General features: G+C 42.7%; 1 protein-coding gene across 1 annotated transcript in view; it reads left to right on the top strand.

The window, feature by feature from the left end:
- The window catches only part of SYNPO2 (synaptopodin 2), a 249,757-nt gene that overhangs the window by 43,520 nt on the left and 188,952 nt on the right, over positions 1-17,285 (top strand). The window lies entirely within an intron of this gene.

Genomic DNA, 17,285 nt, shown 5'->3' with positions numbered 1-17,285 from the left:
AAGTTGCAGTCCTACGTAACAATGAGTTGTACATGTTTTCTGTAGTATTTTTCTTCAAGCTGCTATTTATGATTTTCAGTTTGCTCAGTGTCATCTGATTACCATGGTGACCACAGTCACAAGACATATAATGTAGTGAGCAGCGATGCTTTGGAACACCCCACTACTCAGCATGGACAATCATAGCATAATGCCTCTCTTGCTCCCCGCTCTATTCTTTGGGGTCACGGTCTGTATTACCAACTGGCGCTTATAACCAATTCTGGACTTACAGATTATTTATTGTACAATAGGGTTTTATATAAATTAAATGTTTTTTTAATTGTATTTTGTATTTTTTTATTGTATTTCTGGTACAATTTCTTTCAATGTACAATGTTTTTGAACTAATATGGTCCATTTATCTATTTATTTGTATGCCACTAATGCATTTAATTTATGATTATATCAACTTTTACTTGTATTTAATAAATAAACTGATTTTTAGACATTTATTTGGAATTAATTTTTCAGCCATAGTTCTACAAAGTAGACAAATTAGACAAAGTAGACTGCTATTTGGTGAATTATTTCAATTTGAATATCGTTTCTCCAACTATTACTGACTAATTTAGTCTGATATCTCTGGCCCTATTATTTGTTCTATTTGAGGGACACTAGATACAATTACCCAGTGAACACTGTATGACCATACAATCAGCATTAATTAGTCCAAAGACCGGTTTGAGGAAAATTACAAGCATTACCACAAGAACACAAATATAGAGAAGTCCCCACTAGGACACCATTACAAGTAATTTCCAGTTGCAAATGCCAGTGATACATCTACAATTTTCCTTAACAGAACGCAACCACTTTGGAAAAAGTGAGGTACATTTGGATATTATTTGAGTACATCTGGACATTTGTGCCTCTGGAAATGGCTCCAGGCGGTTGTTTGTTTTATTCTATTTTATTGGACTCTTACCTATTGTTGGACGCTCATATTATGTGTTGAAATACCACCATCTATAGTTTTTTGCATATAACCTTGTCATCTGCATTCTTGTACTGCCTATACATATATTTATATATACCAAATGGGGGTTTACTTGAGTTTACTTGAGGTTTTCTATATATTTATATATATATTTATATATTGTGTGTTTTATTCTATTTTATTGGACTCTTACCTATTTACCTATACCAGTGGTTCCCAAACTTTTGCAGTTCGCGGCACCCTTAGAGTCTCCAAATTTTTTCAAGGCACCCCTCCAAAATAATTATTGAGCAGTCCTGTTTTAGAAGTAGTTGGGTCAAAAAATTGTAATAAGTATTTAGGTCAGGACAGAAATACTTATTTAGTTGTATGCAAAAATGCCCCCTCTGCATCCAGACACTCTGCCCCTCTGCATCCAGACACATTGCCCCCTCTGCATCCAGACACACTGCCCTCTCTCACACTGCCCCCTCTGCCCTCTGTCACGCTGTCCCCCTCCTCTGCCCTCTCTCACGATGCCCCCCCTCCTCTGCCCTTTCTCACGATGTCCCCCCTCCTCTGCCCTCTCACGATGTCCATCCTCCTCTGCCCTCACACACGATGTCCCCCCTCCTCTGCCCTCTCTCACGCTGTCCCCCTCCTCTGCCCTCTCTCACGCTGTCCCCCTCCTCTGCCCTCTCTCATGCTGTCCCCCTCCTCTGCCCTCTGTCAACCTCCTCTGCCATCTCTCACGCTGTCCTCCTCCTCTGCCCTCTCTCACGCTGTCCTCCTCCTCTGCCCTCTCTCACGCTGTCCCCTCCTACGCTGTGTCCCCCTCCACTGCCCCTCTCACGCTGTGTCCCCCTCCACTGTCCCTCTCACGCTGTGCCCCTTCTCTGCCCCGCTGTGCCCCTCCTCTGCCTCGCTGAGCCCCTCCTCTGCCCTGCTGTTGCACTCCTCTGCCCAGCTGAGCCCCTCCTCTGCCCAGCTGTCGCACTCCTCTGCCCAGCTGTTACACTCCTCTGCCCCTGTTACACTCCTCTGCCCTGTTGTGCCCCGCTGTCACCCTCCTCTGCCTGTTACACTCCTCTGTCCCCTGTTACACTCCTCTGTCCTGTTATGCCCCGCTGTCACCCTCTTCTGTCCCCTGTTACACTCCTCTGTCCTGCTGTGCCCCGCTGTCACCCTCTTCTGTCCCCTGTTACACTCCTCTGTCCTGCTGTGCCCCGCTGTCACCCTCTCTGCCCCAGCTGTCACCCTCCTCTGTCCTGCTGTGCCCCGCTGTCACCCTCCTCTGTCCTGCTGTGCCCCGCTGTCACCCTCTCTGCACCTGCTGTGCCCCGCTGTCACCCTCCTCTGTCCTGCTGTGCCCCGCTGTCACCCTCCTCTGTCCTGCTGTGCCCCGCTGTCACCCTCTCTGCCCCAGCTGTCACCCTCTCTTCCCCGCTGTCACCCTCCTCTGTCCTGCTGTGCCCCGCTGTCACCCTCTCTGCCCCAGCTGTCACCCTCTCTGCCCCAGCTGTCACCCTCTCTTCCCCACTGTCACCCTCTCTGCCCCAGCTGTCACCCTCTCTTCCCCGCTGTCATGCTCCCTCTCACTCCTCTGCTGCGCGCCAGCCATAGAATAAAAAGAAAGAACACAGAAACTTACCAATCTGTCGGGCGCCGGGACCCAGCAGCCTCCTCTCACCCACAGCAGCTTGTTACTGACGTCGATATTCAGTGACAGCTGTGGGAGAGAGGAGTCTGCTGGGTCCCGGCGCCCGACAGATTGGTAAGTTTCTGTGTTATTTCTTTTTTTCAATGCTTGGCCTGCGGCACCCCAGTGACAGCGCCGCGGCACCCCTGGGAGCCGCAGCGCACAGTTTGGGAACCGCCGACCTATGCTCTTTCCAGTAAGGATGAGCGGGCCCGATCCGATCACTGTTCGGGTATTCCCGCCAATTGACAAACTCAAAACGAGGCTTTTCGTCATAATCCCACCGTCGGATCTCGCGATACTCTGATTCTTTAAATTCCCCGCTTGCCATCTTCACTCGGGCATTGATCAGGGAAGCGGGAGGGTGTGTTTTGTTAGTGCTGTCCTCTGTCCTGGTCATTCCTGTGGTTCTGTCCTGCTGAGTCCAGTGGTGCTTTGTCCTGTGCTCTGTCCTGCTGAGTCCAGTGGTGCTGTGTCCTGTGCTCTGTCCTGCTGAGTCCAGTGGTGCTGTGTCCTGTGCTCTGTCCTGCTAAGTCCATTGGTACTGCTATATATCAACGTTCACTGTTCCTGCAGTCTAAAAAAATTGGTACTGCAATCTAACTACGTTCACTGTTCCTGCAGTCTAAAACAATTGGTACTGCTGTATAACTCCAGTCCAGTGGTACTGTCCTGTGCCGCATATAATTTTTAAAGCCTTTGCCGGGTGTGTGTGGTTTAGGGGTACGCTCTCTTGTGCTGCATATAATGGAGTACAAAAATTTGGAGGCTAAAGTAGGGAAAGATCAAGAACCACTTCCTCCTAATGCTGAAGCTGCTGCCACTAGTCATGACATAGACGATGAAATGCCATCAACGTCGTCTGCCAAGGCCGATGCCCAATCTCCTTGTAGAGGGCATGTAAAATCCAAAAAGCCAAAGTTCACTAAAATTAGCAAAAAAAGAAAATTAAAATCATCTGAGGAGAAACAGAAACTTGCCAATATGCCATTTACGACACGGAGTGGCAAGGAACGGCTTAGGCCCTGGCCCGTGTTCATGACTAGTGGTTCAGCTTCACCCAAGGATCTAAGCCCTCCTTCTCCCCCCTCCTCTAAAAAATTTAAGAGAGTTAAGCTGTCATCAACAACACAGCAAACAACTCTGCCTTCTAAAGAGATGTTATCACAAATCCCCAAGGCGAGTCCAAGGGTGTTGGTGGTTGCGAAGCCTGACCTTCCCATCACTGTACGGGAAAAGGTGGCTCCTTCCACCATTTGCAGCACGCCCTCTGCATATGCTGGAAGGATCACCCACAGTGCAGTTACAGATTTGGCTAATGAAGGTGTCAATGTTGTACACCAGGAGGAGGATATTGATGTAGCTGGCGCTGAGGAGGAACTTGACAAGGAGGATGCTGATGTGGTTATCTTAAATGAGCCACCAGGGGGGGAAACAGTTGTTCTCCATGGGATGAAAAAGCACATCGTCATTCTTGGCCAGAAGACCAAGAAATCCACCTCTTCAGTCTGGAATTATTTCTATCCCAATCTGGACAACAAATGTATTGCCATATGTACCTTATGTAAAGTTCAAATAAGCAGGGGTAAGGATCTTGGCCACCTAGGGACATCCTCCCTTATACGTCACCTGAAGAACCTTCATAATTCAGTGTTTAGTTCAGAAACTGTGGCTAGGACCATCAGCAGTCCAGGGACACCTAAATCCCTTGGTCCTGTTGTATCCACACCAGCAACATCCTCCTCGTCAATTTCCTCCTCAATCTCGATTGGAGATAGTCCTGCAGGCCATGTCACCGGCATGACTGAGTCCTCTTCAATCCAGGATTCTTCCGGAGGGTCCTGCAGCGCTACACCTACTACTGCCACTGCTGCTGTTGCTGCTGGTAGTCGGTCATCTTCCCAGAGGGTAAGTCGTAAGACCGCTACGTCTTTCACTAAACAATTGACCGTACAACAGTCGTTTGCCATGAGCACGAAGTACGACAGTAGTCATCCTATGGCAAAGCGGATAACTGCGTCCTTAACAGCTATGTCGGTGTTAGACGTGCGTCCGGTGTCCGCCATCAGTGGAATGGGATTTAGACGGTTGATGTAGGTATTGTGTCCCCGGTACCAAATCCCGTTGAGATTCCACTTCACTAGGCAGGCGATACCCGGGATGTACAGAGAAGTACGAAAAAGTGTCCTAAGTGCTCTGAAAAATGCGGTTGTACCCACTGTCCACTTAACCACTGACATGTGGACAAGTGGTTCAGGCAAACTAAGGACTATATGACTGTGACAGCCCACTGGGTAGATGCATCGCCTTCCGCAGCAACAGCAGCAGCTGCATCAGTAGCAGCATCTCCGAAACGCCTGCTCGTTCCAAGGCAGGCAACATTGTGTATCACCGGTTTCAGTAAGAGGCACAACGCCGACAACCTCTTAGAGAAACTGAGGGAAATCATTTCGCAGTAGCTTACCCCACTTACACTCTCCTGGGGATTTGTGGTGTCGGACAACACCCGTAACATTGTGCGGGCATTACATATGGGCAATTTCCAGCACATGCCATGTTTTACCCACACAATAAATTTGGTGTTGCAGGATTACCTGAAAAGTGACAGTCTACAGCGGTGCAAAGACCTGCTGGTCAGGAGATTGTTATCTGAAGAGGACCGTGACATGCCAACAGCTCCTCCTTCATTTTCTTCCACACCTGTGGCTGCGAGGAAACAGCTGAGATTTCATAAACGACCCGCTGGCAGGGATGCAGAGAACATCTGGTCCAGACTGAAGGACATGCCAACCATTGCAGACATGTCTACTGTCGGTGCATTGGATGCTGTCACCATTGAAAAAATGGTGGAGGATTACTTTGCTGACACCATCCAAGTAGACATGTCAGACAGTCCTTACTTTTACTGGCAGGAAAAAAAGCCAGTTTGGAAGCCCCTGTACAAACTGGCTCTATTTTACCTGAGTTTTTAGTGCAGCGGGGAACCTGGTCAGTAAGCGGCGATGAAGGTTGCTTCTGCAAAATGTTGAGAAGATGATGTTCATAAAAATTAATTATCAATTCTTCAATCAAGACCAGCAATGGCCTCCAGAGACTACAGAGGGACCGGTGATTGTGGAGTCCAGCGGGGACGAATTGATAATGTGTGAGGATGAGGAAGTACACACTGAAGGGGGCGAGGAATCAGAGGATGAAGATGAGGACGACATCTTGCCTCAGTAGAGCCAGTTTACTTTGTACAGGGAGAGATGAATAGCTTTTTTTGTGTGGGGGCCCAAACAAACCAATCATTTCAGCCACAGTAGTTTGGTAGGCCCTGTCGCTGAAATGATTGGTTTGTTAAAGTGTGCATGTCCTTTTTCCGCAACATAAGGGTGGGTGGGAGTGCCCAAGGACAATTCCATCTTGCACCTCTTTTTTATCTTTGCCAGCTCGTTTTGTGGGGGTCCAAAGGTACCAATCATTTCAGCCACAGTTTTGTAGGCCCTGTCGCTGAAATGATTGGTTTGTTAAAGTGCGCATGTCCTATTTCACCAACATAAGGGTGGGTGGGAGGGCCCAAGGACAATTCCATCTTGCACCTCTTTTTTTGGCATTATGTGCTCTTTGGGGGCCTAGTTTTTCAAACTGCCATCCTGTCTGCCACTGCAGTGCCCCTCCTAGATGGGCCACGTGTTTGTGCCGCCCACTTGTGTCGCTTAGCTTAGTCATCCAGCCACCTCGGTGCAACCTTTTGGCCTAAAAACAATATTGTGAGGTGTGAGGTGTTCAGAATAGACTGGAAATTAGTGGAAATTAATGTTATTGAGGTTAATAATAGCGTAGGAGTGAAAAAAATCCAAAAAATCTGGATTTTAGCATTTTTTATGCTTTTTTTTAAAAAAATCAGAACCTAAAACCCAAAATCAGAACCAAAACCTTGAGTGGGGTGTTATGGCAAAACCCATTCGAACCCAAAACCTCAAGGTAATCAGAACCCAAAACCCAAAACACGAAAAGTGGCCGGTGCACACCCCTACTTTCCAGTACATTTAAATTTAATAGGAGCGCAGTTGGAATTTAATATTTACGTCTGGTCACACCAAGGAGAGATACCTTATTTTCACTTCTGCTGTATTAAACCGTGTAGCCTGATTTTGTGAGCGCAGTGCTCTCCATTTTTTTTATTTGTTCTGTCTGTGTGCAAGTACTGTCGTACTGTAGTACTGTAAAGCCTTAGAGTACTTATACCCATATTGAAGTGGAAACGTTTCTTGAGATCATCTTGTACTTGAATACAGGCGCACATGTGTAAAATTTCCGTACGATTTTAAAAAATGCGATTTGTGTTTGTTGATGAATCAGGCCCCGAATGTGCATTATAAATAAGGACCGCGGTGTGTAGATGACCAGTCCACTCTATAAGTTTTCCACCATTCATGTGCAGTACATAGTGACATGTTACGACTGAATGCCAAGGCCACTGCCCCCTAGGTTTAAACACGGGCACCTCTCTGGTGATGTCAAATTTCTCACCCCATCATTGTGCACAAACACAAGCATAGCAAGGTGCAAACTGAAATACAGTTTGATGTCCCATCCCTATGATTTGGAGAATAGTTCAAGCCATGTACTGAGGCATTGGATATAAATGACAGTTCAAACGGCACCTTGCTGTGTTTGCCTCAATGCAGCAAGACAAAGCGAGGGTGCGAGGAGTCATCCCATCTTGTTAATAATTCATACTTCATTTTTAATTTTAGGTTGATAACCTCTTCAAATACTCGCTTTTATTACACTGTATGGAAATTCATAGAACAAAAATGTCCCTAGAGATATCATTATGTGCTCAATACATGGACTTGAGGTAAGTTAATGAAGGTGGTGTGCCTGGCAAATGTAACAAGTTTCAGAAGAGCAAACTGTAATTATTTGGTATTTTCTTGCCTGTCACACTATAGAAAAGCAAATTATATGTACCGATAACCTCGTACAAAAACAAAGGATATTTTACTAATAAAGATTAAACCTTTTTATTAAAATTTACATTTAACAACTCATCTTATAGAATACTTACTTACATGGAGGAAAGGGCCTGATTCATCAACGAACACAACTCGCGTTTTTTAAAATCAGACGGAATTTCTAAATATTCCGACAATAGACTCTGAGACAGGGACAGCCCTGACAGCTCCATGGTCGCGAACTGAAATTCAGGAAGTTAATAAGAATCTCCCTTCAGATAAAGCTCCGGGGCCAGATGGGTATATAAATGGCTTCTATGTGACTTTCCAGGAAGACCTCCTCCCAGTGCTTGAACAATTGTTCAATGAAGGCACATCTCAAGGATCATTCCCACCTGAGATGTTGGAGTCACAGTTAGTTACCATTCCTAAGCCGGGGAAGGATCCTACCTCTTGTCTCAATTACAGACCAATAGCCCTCTTGAACTCAGATATTAAAATTTACGCAAAACTTAGAGCGAATAGACTAAACGGACTTCTCCCGGGACTTGCTCACCCTGACCAGGTGGGATTTGTACTGGGGCGTCAGGCCTCAGACAACACTAGAAGGGTGCTCGACATTCTAGAATGGGTGTCGAGCTCTCAGACAGAAGTGGTGGCTCTCTCTCTTGAAACTGAGAAGGCTTTCGATAGATTACATTGGGGATATATGGAGAGGGTCCTTCTCCGGTTCGGATTTCATGGTAAATGTCTGTCAGCTATCTCTGCATTATACTCTGACCCTTCAGCTAGGGTGTTTTGCAATGGTTTTGTGTCAGATGGTTTCAAGATCTCAAATGGTACTAGACAGGGTTGTCTGTTGTCACCACTGATTTTTGTTTTGGCAATGGAACCCCTGGTGATAGCTATTAGATCCTCACCACTGTTCCCAGGCATTAACATCAAGAACACGATTCATAAACTATGTCTGTTTGCCGATGATGTCTTATTATTTGTGACCAGCCCGGAGACCTCGCTGCCGGCCCTTCACAATATACTTGATGCATATAGTCGAGCATCATATTACAAACTAAACTCAACCAAATCTGAGGCCCTCCCAGTGAATATCCTCCCTTTGAAGATAGAGCATTTTAAGAAAACTTTTCAATACTCCTGGAAAACAGTAGCCCTCCCGTATTTAGGCATAAAGATCGCCCCATCCTTAGATAACACAATCAATCTAAACTAAACGGCTTTGATACAGCAGCTTCTCACACTAACCAAATCATCGGCCTGCTGCGAGATCTCTTGGATGGGGAGGTTGGCAACCTTTAAGATGTCTGTGCTACCGAAAATGATGTATCTATTTCGGACTATACCTGCTAGCATCCCAAAACCATTGTTTGATAAAATGCAGTCAATCATGATAACCTATGTATGGAAAGGCAAACCCCCTCGTATAGCTGGCTCTCGGATATGCCTGCCTAATCAACATGGTAGTTTAGCGTTACCAGATTTACATAAATACCACCACGCTTGTCTATTATCCCAAATCAGAGATTGGTCTCTACCCCCAAACCAGAAACCGTGGGTTGATTTAGAGGGAGCATTGTGTTTGAAGTTCCCACTAGAGGACTTGATCTGGGTCCCTAAATCCTGGCGTCCGGCAACTGCTCTTCTTCCCAAGATAATTAAAGACTCCCTGGTGGTATGGGATAGGTTTACTGCTAATAGCCAAACTCTCACGGTCCCTACTATGAATGTCTCACTTGTAACTGTAGCAAAACTTATCCCAGAACTAAATTTAAATCGTTGGATTGAGAATGGAGCTAAATCTTAGTCCGATTTACTTGAGGATCAGAAGCTTTTGTCATTTACGCAAATACGGGATAAATTCCGCCTCCCCGCACAGGAATTTTATAAATACTTGCAGATTAGACAGTGGTTTTCTACCCTCCCTGGACAGGGATTGGAAATTTCCCGTGCCCCAGCCCTAATATATACAAGATTGACGAAGGGTTCTAATAGGGCAGGGATTACCTTCTGGTATAAATTCCTCTTTCCTCCCATATCGGATACTAAGTCCAGATCCCAATTGCAATGGGAAGTAGATCTTGATATTACGCTCACCACTGGTCAATGGGAGAAAATATTTGTTAATTCTTTTAAAATGTCCAAATGTGTGAACCATTTGGAAATGATGGTGAAGCTAATTAACAGACTTTACATTACACCGACTCGTTTACACAAAATGTGGCCCGCTCAGTCCAAATTCTGTTGGAGACAATGTGGCTCAATAGGGGATATTATGCACATATTTTGGGGCTGCCCCCTCCTCCATCCATTTTGGGAGCAGGTATTTGAGTTTGCTAATAAGATCACCTCTCAAAAATTAGATCCTACACCGGAAGTGGCTTTACTACAGCACTTTCTACCACAATTTCCTCTTCATGCTAGATATGTGTTTTGTCACATTTTGATAGCTGCTAGAGCAGCGCTGGCCCAAAACTGGAAATCCCCCGACCTGCCCGTGTTAAACAAGGTGATTGCTAAAGTACAGTTTAGCTTCGAGATGGAGACTGGGGGATGCCATATTCCTCTTCCCCTTCATCTCCCCTAATAAAATGGTTTTCCTGGCATATGTATACTACAGAGGGTGAGGGGGCAACCAGAGCTCAAACTAATTCGTTGCTACCTCTTTCACAGTTCTCCTTGATTGAACCCATGCCAGAATACACATAGTTTTCTGTTGGGAATATTCCAATGGGAGTTTGACCTCCTTGTTGATGTTGGTTTTCTTCGCTGTATAACTGACCTACTGATCTGATAGTCTCTATTGTATTAAGTACTGTTAATTTCGCTATGGTGTAATGTGTTTACCCTACTATGTACCCCCCCTTCCCTTCTCTTTTTTCTGGTCTTCCCCTCCCCTTTGTATTTTTTTCTTTTCTGTATCCCTTAAATTTGGAAGAAAAAATAAAAATACTATTGAAGTTAAAATCAGACGGAATTTGCACACATGTATTCAAGTATGAGAAGAACTCAAGAAACGCTTCCACTTGAATATGGCTATAAGTGCGCTAAGGCTTTACGGTGCTACAGTACTTGCGGCATGCACACAGACAGAACGCACTGCAAGTATGCACAATGCATATGTGCAATATTAAGTCCTATCAAAATTCATCAAAGAAAAATATTAATAATAATAATTAAATTAGCATCTCTTAATACTATAATCGTTAATAAAAATACATTTAAAGAAAAAATGTTTATTAATTTCTTTTTACATGAAATACATATATCAGGATGTTCTTAATGAGTACAGTACATACAATGCATTTTTACAGTTTGTCTTAATTGCAAACACATGTTCTGGCATGCGTACGCATCTGTCATCACTATCAGGCATTAAAGAGGTGGTTTTAGGGAGAGGTAAGGGGCTGGGTTAGGCCCAGTGCGTCCAAAGAGCTAGACACACCCATGGGGGAGGGGCTTAGGGTGTGGCCATGTGTGTACTAAAATACTTAGATGCCTGCTAAATGCAATAAGAGGAAAATATGGACCCTTTAGCTGGTTTTGCTGTCGACTCTAAATGAAGCCCAGAATGTGTTTCATATAGTGCCTGCCGTGTCTCCCATACGTGAAGCACAATGTTTCCATAGATCAGTGATTAAAAATATATATCTTTTCCATTTAAGCAAAATTTTAACTTGTTTATTATTAATTTCTTTTGTCAGCCTCTCTAGTTGTATAAAAAAAAATCTGACAATATGTGGATTATACTCTGCCATTGGCCCTAATGTAATTTGCTTCTAGGAGAATAATTTAACTAAGTCATGCCAAGAGGTAAACCTGAGAACCTTGGCATTGCACAGATGTTAGAGACTTATGCCTGAAGCTCTCCTGAAGAATTTTTTATTTACATATGTGGCCAAAAATAGAATTTAACAGATGTCAGACAGCACAGAGGCGTGGTGCTGTTTTGTTCTACTGTACATTTTGCACTTTGGATTGGTCCTCATTCAACACCATCAGTGCTCTAATGTCCTATCCCTATACCTAGAAGCATCAACCTACAGTTGTATGAAAATCTCTTCACTAATTTAGTATGTCATGGTTGATGCAGGAGACTATTGTATCTGGGAATAGCTCCCTTGTACAATATGCTTTCACAACTAAACTGACTTATATTGCAATCTATCCTTTACCCAGGTCAATAGGTGCAGGGATATGGTAATCTCTTATTTCAGAACAGTTACTTAATAGTAGAGAACTTTGCCTATCCGAGTACCGAGTCAAGTCGGCTCGGTACTCTCCCGCCCATTCGGATTCCAAATCGAGGCCAAACGTCATTGTGACGACGTCGGATCTCGGGGCTCGGTTCTCGCGATAATTAAAAATTTTAAATACCCGCCTCCGCAGCAATCCATCGCCATTTGACAGAGGGAGAGAGCAGGGTGTAGTCACAGGCTGATTAGAGCAGGGACAGAGAATATACCTTATTATTCATCCAATTCTGATAACAATTGATAGAGACGAGAGGAGGATAGAGGAGTTTTTTTTTCTTCAATATTTGGCACTACAAGTTCTTTGGGGTGTCCCATATCCCCCAGTGTAAAACAACAATTTTTCTGGTGCTGAAAGTCTTATCTAACAGCACTATCTGGTTAATTTTTTGCACTCCAAGTGCTTTTGGGGTGTTCCCCATTCTTTTGTATTAATATTTATGGCTGTCAAAAGTCCTGTTTGTCAGCAGTCTAAAAAAATAATATTTAGCACTCCCAAGTGCTTTTGGCATGTCCCCCATTCTTTTGCATTAATATTTCTGGCTGTCAAAAGTCCTGTTTGTCAACAGTCTAAAAAAATAATATTTAGCACTCCAAGGGGTAAATGTATCAATGTCCGGATTCTTCAACTCCGGCGAGATCGGCGTCTTCAGCGCTTAAATTTAAAGCGGCGCTGCCTTGTAAAGGGAAACTTCCCTTTACAAGGCAGCGCCGCTTTAAATTTAAGCGCTGAAGACGCCGATCTCGCCGGAGTTGAAGAATCCGGACATTGATACATTTACCCCCAAGTGCTTTTGGGGTGTTCCCCATTCTTTTGCATTAATATTTCTGGCTGTCAAAAGTCCTGGTGGTCAGCAGTCTAAAAAAATAATATTTAGCACTCCAAGTGCTTTTGGGGTGTTCCCCATTCTTTTGCATTAATTTTTCTGGCTGTCAAAAGTCATATTTGTAAGCAGTCTAAAAAAATTATATTTAGCACTCCAAGTGCTTTTGGGGTGTTCCCCATTCTTTTGCATTCATTTTTCTGGCTCTCAAAAGTCATATTTGTCAGCAGTATCTAAAACAATATTTAGCACTACAAGTGCTTTGGCCTTATTAAAATGGATTCAAAGCAAAGGATGGTGGAGGATTATTTTCAAGAGGTAATTGATATGGAAATGTCAGACAGTCCCTTTCCATGTACAAACTTGCTTTGCAATACTTAAGCTGCCCACCCTCCAGTGTGTACTCTGAACGAGTGTTCAGCACAGCAGGGAACTTAGTCAGTGATCGCCGTAGAAGGTTACTTCCCAAAAATGTGGAGAAAATGATGTTTATAAAAATGAACTACATCTTCCATGAGGAAGGCCTTCACCATCCAAGACATCCAAGCACTGACTGTTCTCTAATGGCGGATTCAAGCGGCGATGAATTGATAGTCTGTGATGATGACTTACACACTGATGAGGGTGAGGATGAAGCTGAAGATGATGATGATAACATCTTTTTAAATCTTTCTATTTAAGTGTAGGGTGCAATCTACCCCCAAAGAGGAAAGGGACTTGGGGCATTTCCATATCACGTAGCATCTTGAAAGGCTGCTGTTTGGGCAATTTATCCTTAAGGGTAGGGTGTCATACACAGAGTGACCCCAAAATGGCTTTGTCCATTTCTATTAATATTGTACAGTCTATAAAGGCTGAATTTTTGGGTATTTTATACAAGTGGAGGGGGGCCTATAGAGACAGAAACCAAACTGGCTTTGTCCATTTCAACTAATATTGTACAGTCTATAATGGCTGAATTTTTTGGTATTTTATACAAGTGGAGGGGGGCCTATAGAGACAGAAACCAAACTGCCTTTGTCCATTTCTTTACATATTTAACTATAAGTGTAGGGTGTAATATACATCCAAAGACAATGACTGCATTGCCAATATGCATAGATGGAGAGGAAGACAATCTGGTTTGTGTGTCGAATTAATGAAGTCCTACCAGGAATTAAACTGTTTTTTTGATAATTTATTAGCTTTACAACTACATTACTTATCCAAAAAAGAGGTGGAGCACTAAATTTGGTTATTTTATGACCAAAAACATTGATTTTTGAACAAAATAGCAAAACAAAACCAAACAAAACCAAAACCAAAACACGCAATGATGGTTTGGCAAAACCAAAACCAAAACCAAAGCACAACGGTAATCCAGATCCAAAACCAAAACGAAAACATGGGGGTCAGTGAGCATCTCTAGTTAATAGTGTTTCCTCCACATAGGGTTGCCCTTGTACGTCCTACCACTGGAGCTATTGCTACTTTTAATTTTAACAGAACTAAACCTAGCCTTAAAATAAAACTCTGGCTATGAATTATATTTTGCCAGATACTCTTCCTTCCCATCATTAGCAGAATTGTGAGGGTCCCAGTTGCCAGTGTTATTATTATCCTTAATTTATTTAGTGCCAACATATTATGCAGTGCTTAACGACTATGTATAACCAATCATGCACATTCTTTCCTGCCCCAGTGCAGCTCACAGTCTAAATTCCCTACTACACAAACATGCCAACTCTAGAGCCAATTAAATCAGAAGCCAGGTGCAGTAGAAAATCAGAACACCTGGAGGAAACTCACATGGACACAAAGAATACACGCATATAGCGTCCTGGTTGTTATGTACCCCAAGACTTGGATGCTGCAATATGTCGTGGGGCTCAGAGTCTCAAGAAGGAGGGAAGATGACAAGATTAGTTTTATCTTAACTTATCTTAGTGCAAATGCAAAAAAATTTGAATTTTGTTGTATCTTGTGAACAATAGTTTTAAGATACTGTTGCAAGTTATTCCCTGTGACAGAACTTGCAATTAGTGGATGCCCATTAATGACATATTGTAATTGTCCTGGGCCCACAGGTGTCTTAAAGTGGCCTTGTTTTATATGTTCTTGGTATAACCTGCTCTATTGCATTTTGTAATAATAATTTTGTATGCCACCATAATTCATGTTTTATCCTGGGCAACAGAGTATTTGGTAAAATAAATATTTGTGTATTTCACCATTGACTGCAGCTAAACATGTGAAATCACAGGAAGCCATGTATCTTTTATATTGGGAGTAATATAGGATTCCCATATGTCCAAGTTATCCCATATTTGTAGGTTGTTGTCCTAATGGCATTGGATTATTGGGAATACTGTACATTTACTGTATAACAATTGTACTGTATTTCGTACCAAAGATTTTCCATGAACTGAGAAAACGTAATGGGTGTCTTTACCCTGGGACATTTTCTCACCTAGTTTGTGCTGCCCTTATAGCAGTCAGATGGGGTCCCTATAATTGTAACTAACAGTGTGGTTAAAACACGACTTGCATTATTTAGCCTGAGAGATTACTTCTGCTTTCCGCAATGCAGAACATCTTTTAGTTTAAAAAATCTCCCAAGATGTAGTCTCCAATGCTTGTTCAGAGGAACTGTGACTCTCAAGGTAATTATGAGGCCCAGCTGACTATTAGGTGGGGTAGGAGACTAACTAGGGTATGGAGTTCTTTATTGTCACATATATGCCACAATTCTGATTATTATTTTTTTTACTCACAGTACCCCTAGACCCCATAGAATGATTTGATGAATTATATAAAATGTGTTTTTCCTCCTCTTCCTTTCCAAATGAAAATTATGTGAATCTTAAGCATAGATATTAGCATATTATATGACTGCCATCTGAAAACTGGCTGTGAATAAGCAATGTCTCTTAAATAGCCTTATTCTCTGTCATCGCCTTAAAAATAAACACAAACAACCAATGTAGCCGAATAACTTAGAAATTAGTGTACATAAATCTGATGCAAGATCAAATAAAAAGGGAGAGTATCTAAAAATTCTGGCGCTAAATTGCAACACAAAGCATAACAGTATGTAGAAAAGATAACTGAAATGTATACTTATTTTTATCTCATGAAGATGATGAATATACTGGTCATGCAGTTCTGCCTCAGAAGTTGTTGACCCACCATACCATATATTAAAAAAACACAAAATAAAAATATATAGGGTAGTATGTCATGCACAACAAGTAGATTATATGGTAATGAACATCAATACTGTTAGTAAAGTCTCTGGAAGCCGTGTATTCTTCCAATAAAGTTGTAATATACCCATACCGAACCAATGCATGAAAATAGCAAAAACAATATCTATATCCAATTTTTCCAAATTTCTCCACCATGTCTGGAATTTAAGCTGACTGGCAGGGAATGGTTATATCATTCTGGGACACTATCTATATCTATTATATTCATACTCTGCTCAGAGAGCTTCTACTTCCGGTAGGAGTACCCTTGGATACCTTTGTTTCTTTGTTGTTGGTATCCGTATGGTGTATATCTCCTAAAACGGAGGAATAAGGATTAAAGAAACCTTGGAGGGCCCTGAATTTTTCCTGTTCCGGTAGGAATCCAATTGAAAAAGAGCACTAGTGTGGTGATACGGGGCAGGTCATCTCATTGATTAAATTTCATCACAATTTGGAGAAATTGGAGATAGATATTGTTTTTTTAAGACAACCCAAACTTCCTGGTGGATAATACAGTGACCAGTGTGGAACTAGTGCTCAATCTGCTGACATCAAGTTTAGTGTGTCCCCACAGCCAGTTCAGTTGCTCTCCTTATCCCAGCAAGGAAATCATTGTTTCCTTCATCCAGCAGCAAAGAGACCCCTTGATCCACTGATCCACTGTAGCAGCCTCAAGACTACTGACAAGCCTCTAAGGAACTGAGGAAGGTCTGATCATATCGGCAGCACTCTATATCAGGTTCAGTCCATTGGGTGGAGGATGGATTGTTTTCCCATAAATATGTGCAGGGAAAGTGCATGATGTTATGTCGTCACTTTCATTGCAGATTTTTATCTCCACAAATTTTTTTTTAGGTGCCGCTAAAGAAGTTTACAAATAACATTAGTTTGGGTAAATTAAGCAAAGAATGTATAAGTTTAGAGTTAAACGTCAAAGTTAAACGTCAAAATGTGACTTTTACATACAAAAATCTGCCCATACGTTTATGTTTCTACGGCTTTAATTTCCGTTACGTTTTTATTAATATTGTTTATTTATAAGACACCCCAAAAGGTCAGCAGCGCCTTATATGAAATTTTCGATTGTGTACAATATACAGACAGCAACGACCCATAACATATTACATAATACATAAAAAACAAAATAATACAAAGACAGACATCTACTGTTTAACAAATAATACATAGATAACAGAAAACAGGGCCTGGGAAGCAGGCCTAGAGGGTGATGTACTCATAGAAGGATAACAGGAGGAAAGAGGGTCCTGCTCCTGAGAGCATACATCCTAAAGGGAAGGGACAGACGCAAATAGGGCATCACCGACTGGGGGAGTGGAGGGGATAGCTGAGGCAAAGGAGAATAAAG

This window comes from Mixophyes fleayi, chromosome 1, assembly GCF_038048845.1.
Source record: "Mixophyes fleayi isolate aMixFle1 chromosome 1, aMixFle1.hap1, whole genome shotgun sequence".
Classification (NCBI taxonomy): domain Eukaryota; kingdom Metazoa; phylum Chordata; class Amphibia; order Anura; family Limnodynastidae; genus Mixophyes; species Mixophyes fleayi.
The sequence above is the reverse complement of the archived record's forward strand: the minus strand, read 5'-3'. Positions and strand labels throughout refer to the sequence as shown.